The sequence below is a fragment of the Colobus angolensis genome, unplaced genomic scaffold, assembly GCF_000951035.1.
Source record: "Colobus angolensis palliatus isolate OR3802 unplaced genomic scaffold, Cang.pa_1.0 Scaffold177, whole genome shotgun sequence".
NCBI lineage: Eukaryota > Metazoa > Chordata > Mammalia > Primates > Cercopithecidae > Colobus > Colobus angolensis.
This window is the reverse complement of record NW_012114899.1, coordinates 1,040,743-1,052,945: the sequence shown is the minus strand read 5'-3', so window position 1 is coordinate 1,052,945 and position 12,203 is coordinate 1,040,743. Positions and strand designations below refer to the sequence as shown.

The 12,203-nt window shown below is 37.5% G+C and overlaps 1 protein-coding gene across 1 annotated transcript in view; it reads right to left on the bottom strand.

Moving 5' to 3' along the window:
• The window catches only part of SGMS1 (sphingomyelin synthase 1), a 152,263-nt gene extending 140,292 nt beyond the window's left edge, over positions 1-11,971 (bottom strand). The window contains exons 1-2 of the mRNA XM_011938752.1: positions 11,946-11,971; positions 6,266-6,407 (exon numbers count right to left, since the gene is read on the bottom strand). The gene's annotated coding sequence lies outside the window, so the exon portion shown is untranslated. The remainder of the gene's footprint in view (positions 1-6,265; positions 6,408-11,945) is intronic.
• Between the last annotated feature and the right edge of the window lie 232 nt (positions 11,972-12,203).

Here is a 12,203-nt window from a genome sequence, read left to right as displayed (position 1 = left end):
AAAGAAAGGAAGAAAGAAAGAAAGAAAGAGAGTTTTCCAGATAGCAGCTTGAGCAAAAGCACAACAGGAAGGGGAACAGAAAGTCTGGATAGAACCTAAAGTTTGCACTGAGTAAAAGCAGGGATACGGTTGGAAATACACAATGGGACAGATCATGGAGGACCTCACATACCAAGCTGAAGAGTCTGGCCTTTATCACTCTGAAGTGAGTGGAGAGTAAAGTAAAGGCTTTTAAGAAGGGAATAGAACTATAAATGTGGCATCAGAAAAACTAACCAATCAGCTAGACCAGATGCAGAGATACCAAGGGAAAGGCTATTAAAATAGACTACCCTGTGGTAAGAAGGACCTCACTAGAATGGTGATAGAGTAGTGAAAAGGGACAAAAAGAAACAGAGAAAAAGGACATTATATATATACAGGGGAAAAAGGGGGGGAAAAAATCAGTGAGGCTTAGTGATCCATTCAGCATGGGTCACAATGAGTCTAAGGTGCTTAAGGTAATCAGTTCAACTTCTCTCTCTTCAACCTTCATGAGCAGTATATTACAGTTTTCCCCTGAATGGACTGAAAACTTCTTTTTATATGCTATAGTCCAGCAATTTATTATTGTTTTAAAATTCTACTTTAACAAACTACTTAAGAAATGAAGTTATCTCAGTTTTTACCACTGAAATGTGGCACTTGATAAAGCTTAATTTCTATAGAAAACACAATTTTGATGGAGGTAATCTTACCTTTTCTCTGAATTATTTAATGAGAGTTGGTGAATATAAAAATTCACCAACTTACACGCAGTACAAGAAGTAAATAGCCCACAAGAACATAGGTCATACATTTTAGACCTCATCTAAAATAGTCTTTCCTACCCAAAAACACTCTGTTGCCCTATTTTCTTTCTAGCATCATATTTGAAATACTGTTTACCTCCCTCTTTATTACTTTTCTCCCTGAAGACCCTGCCCAACCCCTTTTGGACTATAAGTTCCATGAGAGAAATGATCTTGTTTGTTTGCCTTGCTCACTCTTGTGGTCTAGTACCTAGGAAAGTGCCAGGCATAAGGTAGACATTCACTACATAAATGACTAACAGAATAAACGGCTATACCCAGGGCTGCAGCACTGCACAATTCTAGGGGTGTCATTCATTCACATCTTGTTGAATGTCACCCCAACAGTTGTAGCCATATACACAATTCATATATAAACAGCTCAGGCCCTATTTGACACCAGTGTGTCCTGTTATGTTTGCAAGTTGGTCATAATTTACCCCTTTCCTGATGGAGAAAGCAAGAATTTTCTCTCCAGTTTTCACCTCAAGACTAAGCTCATTCTCTGAATGACTAAATATATATTAACATTAAGATCTTCATACACTGATACCCCTGCACCAACTGTCCAGTAAATAAAGCTAAGATTTTTAACTGTGGTTAAGGATTCGGGGCACCAATTGTAAATTAGCCATTGCAAACTCTTTAGTTAGTTCCTCATTCTTTGCTGGTTAAAAATATCTTTGGAGAAAATTCTCTAGTCAGAACTGAGCTGTGGAACAAAAACACTAAAATTTTTTATTTGGGAGTAGTTGGTTCTGTGATTCACCAATATAAATCTTCAATTTAAGAGAGCCCACCGAAAATGTTTTAAATGAGTCTAGAAATAGATAATGAAGATTTCACAGACTGTCTGGCTGAATTTCACACACCACATCACTCTGATGGAAACAGCATCTTCCTACTGGGTAATACACATCAGCGAGAATACAGAAACCAGTCTCCTGTGGGCCTTTAAAAGGTTATACCTTCCACTACTCACTGCTCTGATCACTGAAAGGTTACTTTCTACCACCAATACTTGTAAGGCTATCACTCTTTCATCTCTCCTAACCCTAACATTTCTGAGGTGTCTCTATGGAAACCACTATCGTAAAACAGGCTAATCTACGGGAAGTCCAACCAGAGGACCTATGGTAAATATCAAACCCCAGAAGGACTGTGTCACTGCAGGAGAATTACAAGCATAACGGAAACTTGGAAGTAATGCTGTCTGGACGTCCATTTTCCATCTCTTTTTCATCCACCTGTAGGATCTACAATGCCCCAGTGATTTTCACAGTCTTTACTCCCTTAAGCAGCAGTCCTTTCTTTCAGCAAAAAGTTATGAAAGTTCAATACATAAAACATAAAAGGCAGAGCTGCTGGTTGATGGGACAATAAGGGGGTCCTCCTTATTGTCAACAAGGACAATTATTGACAATAAGGAGGCTTTGTCCTCCTCCCTCACCCCTTACCTACCCACATGACACTATAGAATCCCAAGGGAAATAAGGAACCATGTCTGAAAAGTAATGGTTTGGTGAGGATGATAGTGATTTAATTAATACAGTCTTTAAGAGAACAATAAGTAATAATAAGTCATAGTCCTAGCTTCATAGGAGCCTTTTCTGAGTAGAGTGCTTCTGTTACATGTTTACCCATTTCAGTTGTAATCAACTTCTCAGTTTGATAACTTCAATACCTAGGAGCACAGAACTCTTTGGTTTCAGGAAAAGTCACATTAATACTACATTATGCATGTCTCTCTAACCTCATTCATGACACCTGGGGTTTCTTCAGGTAAGTGTAGCTGCTGACCCAGGGTTTGGCCCACATGAAATATTTAGGAGAAGAAAAAAGGTTTAGTGAAGTAGTAAAGTCAACTAGGAGAGCCAAATCACCTGCAGATCAGGATTTGAGAAGTTTCATCTAAGTATGAACACACTGAAGTTACTTGTCACAGATGAGCCACCTCAAAGAAAGAAAAACAGATATTCAAAGTTTCCCAGTCAAAAGAGAATTTTCCCATGCTACAGTCATGCACAGCATTTGTACTGGGAAACTTCAAGTCAGGTTCATTGCATGATGTGACAGGGGAAGTGATCGAAACTAGATTTTCTCATCATATCTGAAAGTATCATTAGGATATCATTATGAAAACTAGTGGCAATTATGTTCTTGTTTTTTAGAGAGGTTTTAAACTAAATTGAATGAGGATTAGGTTTACTAATAGAATGGATTCACTGACGCTATTACCCAAAGGGAATACTTATAGCCAAAAAAGTATGTTGGAAAAGAACATTTAAGCACATAGGAAAAATGTTGCAATTATACTAAGTAAAAATGGATACAGAACACTAAGATTTTAAGTTTGCATTTTTAAAAAGACATACATATTCATAGGAATAAAAACTGGAAGCATCTTTACCAAAATATTATCAATGGCTGTATCTGAGTGCTAATCTTTATTTTGTTGTTTAAACTTTTCAATATTTACCAAATTTTCTTTTTTTCCTTTGGTTCATACTTAAACAAATGTTTTTTATATTTTTCTTCTCTTCTACTTTTATCTTAGGTTCAGGAGATACATGTGCAGGTTTGTTACATGGGTAGGTTGTGTGTTGCTGAGGTTTGGTGTACGAAGGATCCCATCACCAAGGTGGTAAGCACAGTGCCCAACAGTTAGTCTTCCAATCCATGCCTCCCCGACCCTCTCTCTCAAGCATTCCCTACTGTCTATCGTTCCCATCTTTATGTATTCAATGTTTAGCTCCCACGTATAAGTGAGAACATGTGCTTTTTGGTTTTCTGTTCCTGCATTAGTTCACTTAGAATAATGGTCTCCAGATGCTTCCATGTTACTGCAAAGGACATGATTTCATTCTTTTTTATGGCTGTGAATATTCATCAAATTTTCTATGTAGAATCAGGAAAAGACACTTAAAAGCAGAAAGAAATTTTATTTACTGAAAAGAAATGGTGTACCTAAAATTCTGAGATTCATATATAAATGCCAGAGCTGTCCTTAACTGTGTGATTGTGTGGCAAAATTCCAGTCCCAACTTGCTTTGGAAGAAACAGCTGCTCATGCAACTGCTAAGGTGAGTCGACCCTAATTGCTGCTAGCAGCGTGGTAAGCACTGGGTGGGAAATGGCATTGTAGCCCAAGCAGACACATCCAGTTCTCAAGAGTGGCTCAGTCCATCATTCACCAGAATTGCCACTGTCCTGACAAAACCTCGTTGACGAACACCACCAACCCCATCTAGAAGCTTTTGCTTCTGTGAGGACGAGGCTTATTTAGCTGTTTAGGACTGCCTTTGTATGAATCCTAAACATAAGAAAATTCTTAGACATGTTTATGATCTAAATGTCACCACTGTGTATAATCAGCAAGGCAATGTAATTGTTAGAAACATTGCTGGTGAAAAACAGATCTAGGTTCAATTCTGGCCCTGCTATTTTCTAATCACATGAGCTTCGGCAAGTTTCATAATCTTATAAACCTCAGTGTATTCATCTTTCAGTGAGGTTGACCACATCTATCTCTCAGGATTTTTAGGATCATTTAAAATATTTTTCAGTATTTACATCTACTAATTTAATGAGAACATTCTAGAAGCCTAAATATATAGAAATTTCAAATTATTTAGCCCCTTATTGAAAAAAATCAGATGCCATATATTCTTAAACTTAAACTTAAAACCTATATCCTTCTATATAAGGCAACTTCCCAGCTGTACACATTGAAAGTGGTCACTGAGCCAAAACTAAGTACTTGAATAGATGTTCCATATTTTAAAGAATTCAGGTTCTAAAACAACTTTGTGAACTATGGGAGAATATTTCTGGCAAAATCTTATCATTCTTCTATGTCATCTTCAATAACTCTGTACTAGTAGGACCATATTAGAAATATAAAAGTCCACTCCTGTCTCCCGTGCTAGACTCATAATCAACTCAGAAAACATACAATCAGTAAAGACATCAGAGCCTATGTAAGAAAGAGGGCATATTTTAATAATGTCTCATACCAATAATATATTCTCAGTGATATTATAAAAATAATACAAGTTGAAAATATTTAATTTTAATGGTTCAAATTAAGTGTTATAATTATAAACCAAATAAAATGTCATGAAATGGGGGGAAAGTAGCAAAAGCTGAAAAAAGAAGATTAAAATTCCATAAGAATAAGATTTTTGTTTTTTTTAGGAGTTTCACTCCTGTTGCCCAGGCTGGAGTGCAGTGGCAAGATCTCAGCTCACTGCAACCTCCGCCTCCCAGGTTCAAGTGATTCTCCTGCCTCAGCCTCCTGAGTAGCTGGGACTACAGGCACCCACCACCATGCCCAGCTAATTTTTGTATTTTTAGTAGAGAGGTGGTTTCACCATGTTGGCCAGGCTGGTCTCAAACTCCTGACCTCAGGTGATCGGCCTGTCTTGGCCTCCCAGAGTGCTGGGATTACAGGTGTGAGCCACCATGCCCAGCTGAATAAGAATATTTTTAAAACTGCTTCAAAAAGGGAATACAGCAGGGCATACTATTTCTATCATACACAATTTAAGACAGACTCAGTGCTGAATCCCATTCTTGCCACTTACTCTCTGGGAATAGCAGGCCAGTTGTTTAACCACTTGGAACCTTATTTCCTCATCTGCAAAATGGGACTCGCTTAATGCTTTCATGATGGTGTGACAAAGACACGTAAAATACTCAGCACAAGGTACATTTGTAGTGTTCTTCATTGGTAGATGGAAAAAAAAAAAAGACTACAAAAATCCTAAAGGATCAAGGTACCATATGACAATAACATAGGCTGTGCCTTACCAAGAGAGCCAGTGCATCCAAAGCCAGACATCCACCAAAGGTCACAGGATATGAAATAATGGGTGTCCCTGATCTTGATGATACATTGTTGAGGAGATAAAAATTAAAGGCTAAAAACCAAGAAAATGGGGTAAACATTTAACGGGGGTCAAGAAACAAGCAGGTCAAAGTAAATGACTAAGAGGGAACCAGTCAATCTGATACAACCACATCCAATCAGAAATGGCCTTGATGATGTTCAGGGAAAAGTAAAGCCAGTAACAGCTGATTATAAGACACATTTGCTGAGCTTTGACATTGACTGCTCGACTCCCAGGAAAGAAGGCAATGAGGTCTTTAATTAGAAATTTGCTATCACTTTCATGTGATAAGAGTCTAATGTCCTTGAGGCATTGGGAAGGACACTCAAGGGTCTGAATCAGAGTTCATCAAAGAGTGACGAGTGATATCCCACCACACAGCCAAGGTTACAGAAAGACACCAGGTATTTCAGGCCTGAGAGTTCTGTCCTATGAACAGTGGGATTCAAGAGAAGAGCTCATTCCCAGAGAATGACTCCATTTGACTGAGTAGAGCAGAGTGGGCCACATCAGGTTCAATCAGAGTTCTTTGTTAATACATACCTCCAAAGGCTGCTGTTTTGCATTTATTGACAGGTTCCTCTAAAAGTATTCTCAGGTATACTTGCTGAGTCAGGGTCTCGTCTTCTATTTCATGTTTCCAAACCATACACTTTTGGGCATCCCAAAGAACTCAGTGGTGTGCCTGGAACAAAGAAGCAGTTTCAGCTTAACGACTTCAAAACAGAATCACAAAATTCTAAAGCTGAGAGACACTGTGTAAATTCAGTGCAGTTTACTATAAATAAAAGGATTAACGTACTTATAAACTTGGAAACAAAGAATTCATAATGAACCTTCCCTACCTCCTCCTATTTTTTCTTTCTTTTCTAGCTTTTTAATTGTTGTATTTTTTACAGTAGTATAATACATACATATAACATAAAGCTTACTCCATCTTTTCTAATTGAAAGTTAAGTTTTTAGCCCTATGACTATAAAAGGTGTTTCTCCTTTTATATAACTATCTACTATTTTTAGTTGCCAACAAATAATTGATTATCATAAATTAAGTATAAGTTTGAAGTTTCAGCTTCAAACTGAAAACAAAGGTAACTACTGAGTTATTGTCTTTACAAGTTGACTTAAAAAATGTTATGATCTCTCTGGGGCCAAAACATTACCCTCATAAGTAACAGCTTTTACAGTTATATATGTGTACATGGTACACATTTCCTGGCAGCATAATCAGGAAGCTAGAGACAATGTCTTGTATTAACGAACAAAGAAGGCTATTCATTTAGTGCCTCATTCATAGTAATTTGTACTTATGTGTGGAAGAATATGGAATCTAATGGTAGCTAGAAAGGTAGTATATTTTAGTTCGATCGTATTTAATTTAATAAGTAACATTTTTCTTTTTTTTTTTCCTGTGATAATCTATAAGAAGTAGGCTCTCAACCCTTTTCAGGATCATATAAGCCCTACAGTATTGAGTATCTATGAAAACTAAGCCTGTTCCATCCCTCTCCACTTAAATTTCAGGACAATCGTTAACCCCTTAAAGCTATCCCTGGACCCCAGGATAAAAATCACAGGTTCTCTCCAGCTGTCAAGCTGGGGAGCTGATACCTTGAGCCAAATAACAGACTGAATTCTATAAACAATTCTTATAGACAAAAACAATCCACTACTCTCAATAGTCCTAAGGACTTAGGATCAGGCATCCCTCCGTACCCTCCCATCTTTTAATCATTCTTTATTCTATCTGTAAGAAATGGTGCTACATCTGTAAATAATCAAACATAGGCACAAAGAAAGCAGTTATCAACTAAAACAGCAATAAAATAAAACAAACAAACAAAAACTAGGACTCTTTTGCCATTACATTAGCTTAAAAGTATTCAATTAAAGTTTCAGGCCAGGCATGGTGGCTCATGCCTATAATTCCAGCACTAACCTAGGCAACAAAACGCTTAGGAAATGATGGAGATTCTGGTTCCTCAGAAGGGGAGCAGGGAAGACTGAAAAGATGGGGGTGATGAAGTGTGTATAAAAAAAAAAGACCCTTACCCCGCACCGTAAATTAAAGTTAACTCAAGATGGAGTAAACACCTAAAATTAAGACCTGAAAATATAAAATTCCTAGCCAAAAAAAAACATAGAGGAAACGCTTCATGACATTGGAGTTGGCAATGATTTTTTGGATATGACATCAAAAACACAGGTTAAACAAATAAAAAAAAAACACAAAATAAGCAAATGGGACTACATTAAACTTAAAAACTAAAGGAAGCAATCAACCAAGTGAAAGGACAACCCACAGAAAATATTTGTAAACCATATATCTGACAAAGTGTTAATATCCAGAATATATAAAGAATGCCCACAAGTCAAGTCAACAACAAAAAGTTAAATAATAATTAAAAATTGGCAAAGGATTTGAATGGACATTTCTCCAAAGAAGATATACAAATGGTCAATAAGCACATGAAAAGATGCTTAACATTCCTAATCATCAGGAAAATGCAAATCAAAACCACAATGAGATATCATCTCACACCCATTAGAATGACCACTATTAAAAACAAAAATAGAAAATAGCAAGTGTTGACAAAGATGTGGAGAAGTTGACTGGAATACTTGTACATTGTTGGCAGAAATATCAAATGGTACATTTCTGCCAGTTATGGCAGTTCCTCAAAATATATGATCCAGTAAGCTCACTTCTGGTATGCATCTGAAAGAATTGAAAGCAGGGTCTTGAAGAGGTATCTGTACACCCTTATTTACTTAAGCACTACTCACCATAGTTAAGAGGTGGATGCAACCTACACATCCAATGGCAGATGAATAAAGAAAACATGGTATATACGTACAATGGAATATTATTCAACCTTAAAAAGAAAGAAATCCTCTTATATGCTCTAACATGGATGAACCCTGAGGACATTATGCAAAGTAAAACAACCCAGTCACAAAAAGACAAATATTACATGATTCCACTTATATGAGACATCTAAAGTAGCCAAATTTACAGAAACAGAAGGTGGTTCGTACTGTGGTTCATAGTTGCCAGAGGCTGGGCAGTCGGGCTAAAGGGGTGTTGCTGTTCAGTGGGTATAGAGTTTCAGTTTTGCAACATAAAAAGTTCTAGAGAGCTTTTGCACAACAATGTGTACATAGTTAACACTACTGTACACTTAAAAATGATTATATTTTATGTTATGTGGTTTTTACCACCATAAAAACAAATGAGAGATTATCCTGGATTATCTGAATGGGTCTAATATAATCACCAGGGTCCTTATAAGTGGAAGTGGTAGACAGAAAAGGAAGTCAGAGTAATGCAATATGAGGCCATTTGACCATTGCTGACTTTAAAGATGGAAAGGGGCCAGGAGCCAAGAAATGCAGCCAGCAGCTAGAAGCTAAAAAATAAAAACAAGGAAAGGGACTCTTCCCTAGAGCCTCTGGAAAAGAGTGCAGCCTGTGGACACCTGTTTTGTTTTGCTACAGCGTCTCATTCTGTCGCCCAGGCTGGAATGCAGTGGCATGATCCCTGCTCAGTGCAACCTCTGCCTCCAGGGTTCAAGCGATTCTCATGCCTCAGCCTCCTGAGTAGCTGAGACTACAGGCATCCACCACCACACCTGACTAATTTTTGTATTTTTTGGTAGAGACAGGGTTTCGCCATGTTGGCCAGGCTGGTCTTGAACTCCTGACCTCAAGTGATCTGCCGGCCTTGGCCTCCCAAAGTGCTGGGTTTACAGGCATGAGCCACTGTGCCTGGCCTGTTGATTTTAGCCCAGTGAGACCTGCCATCAGACTTCTGACACACAGAACTGTAAGATGATAAATTTGTGTGGAGCAAAGAAGGGGAGGAGCGAGGGAAGAAGGGAGAGAGGGAGGGAGTTAGAACCCCAGATCCTCTGCCTCACCTGGTAGAGCCAAACAAACCATCCCTGCTCCTGTAAGAAGGGGCAGTTTACCCTCTGGAGAAAATGATACAGCAAGACTTCAAACCTAGACTCCAGATAAGGCTGAAACAAAAGCACTGGATCTAAGCATTCTCAGACTTGGATGGTGAGACCTCTGGCTCCCTTCCTCCTCACTCCTCTGAGATGCCCCAAATCCTCACAGGTAGGCTTACACCCTACAAAAAAAGTAAACAAAAAATTCCTTTTTGGAGAAACTGAAAGGTCCAAGGAAAAAAGTCTGCAGATTTTGATACGTGATAATTACCCACTGAAATGGCTAGTAAGGCCTCTGCTCAAAGACCTTAGAGTGAGCCCAATCAGGTAACAAAATTGCAGTCCATTTTTTATTGTCTTACTCTTAAGTAAGAACAGACAACTAAATCCCCAGCACTCATTTGGGAAGAGCCTTTAACATTAAAATCAGTGATCAAAATAAGAAGATAAAGGGAACACACAGGAAAATGTGCAAAGAACAGGAAAAAACAGCAAAATAGTTCCATTCATATTCTCAAAAAAATGAGAAAATATTGCATCTATGAAACAAAAACAGGATCTTAATTTTTAAAACAAAATATTCATAGATCCTAAAAAATTAAATTCAAAATTACAAACCTGCTAACAGAAATTAAACATTCAACTGATACCAAGAAAACCTCTCAGAAAGTAGAAGAAAAACATAGAAAGATGGAAAATAGCTAAGAGTAAGACTTAAGAAAATTAGAGGATCAAACTAGCAGGTGCAAATACCCAACTAACAGACTAAGAGAAAAGAGAGAATGGGGGCAAAATTATCAAAGAAATAGTACAAGAAAATTTACAAATTGACAGACATCAGTTTCTAAGCTGAGAGGACCATGAACATCAAAAACAATGAAAAGTGTCCCAATATTGCAGAATTCTGGAGATAAAGAAAAGTATGAAACATTTTCCAGAGACAGAAAAACAGTTCACAACCAACCAACTGGGAGGCAGAATGGCTTGAGACATCTCAACTTATATCAGAGCTCAGCCACAAAAAAAATATAGTCATAATAAAGTAGACATTAATACTTATCTAAATATAGACTGCATCAAGAAAATAAAGAGACAGGAAAAGTAGGTATGTAGTAAGGGTAAAGGATGGTCAATATGTAGGTATGTAGTAAGGGTAAAGGGTGCAGTAACAATGACTGCATCAAGAAAATAAAGAGACAGGAAAAGTAGGTATGTAGTAAGGGTAAAGAGTGGTCTATGAGAGAGAACTCTTCAGCAGGAAATCAATGTATAAGTCTAAGATTTTAAAAGGAATCAATAAAAGGCACTTAGAGCATACGATGTGTTGTTTAGAAATAGGTAGATGAATACTGGAAAATACAACTAAATAAATAAATAAAATAAATAAATGAAAGGAAAGAAGGAAGGAAGGAAAGGAGGGAGGGAGGGAGGGAGAAAGACTTAAGAAAACAATTCTACAAATTGTTACACAATGTTCATCTACACAGAAAGAATGAAAACAGCAACTGTCCTAATATTATACAAATGATTACTTGTGGCTTGGGATAAAATTTCCAAATATAGGCCGGGAGCGGTGGCTCAAGCCTGTAATCTCAGCACTTTGGGAGGCCGAGACGGGCGGATCACGAGGTCAGAGGAGTTCAAGACCAGCCTGGCTAACACGGTGAAACCCCGTCACTACTAAAAAAAGTACAAAAAACTAGCCGGCCGAGGTGGCGGGCGCCTGTAGTCCCAGCTCCTCGGGAGGCTGAGGCAGGAGAATGGCGTAAACCCGGGAGGCGGAGCTTGCAGTGAGCTGAGATCCGGCCACTGCACTCCAGTACGGGCGACACAGCGAGACTCTGCCTCAAAAAAAAAAAAAAAAATTCCAAATATAGTGCCATACATAGATTCCAAAAGTGCTGTACTGCAAACACCTAAAATGATACCAGACTGTGGAAAATAATATTGAATGCTTCAAAAATATGACTCAAATAATGAAGACACTGATGTCAGATATGTATGTAAAGAGTTGGAAGAAAATTATTCTGGGGTAGGAAAAAAGCATTACTTATAAATACTCCATTTTGTATAAATACATACTTGCTCAAAGTATGTACATAACTAAATTAATTAAATGGTAATATGTATTTGACTATTTCATCTATATCCCCAAAGTATTCCTTATATATTCCAATTGCCCACAAAAATTGTTTGTTTAGATCCTTTCATTGGGAGAACACAGAAAATATAAATTAGCATAAAAGGTAAATAATTAAAAAATCCATTTACCTGAATCATGCTGTTATTTTTCTTCATCAGTCTTCCTTCCAATCTAGAAGAAAGTAATATGTAAATTAAAGTGCATTCTTCATGCAATGAGCTGCTTATAAGAAAAGAACCCTAAAATCCAAGTTAACTATTATTCACTTCTTGTTATGTATCCATAGGAAAAAGAAAAAGCATTATTTCACCAATTCCCAACTAATTTCTGGCTCTCATGGTATTCAGAGTAAGCTTCTATTAGACAATGCCAAGCAGAAGTAAGCA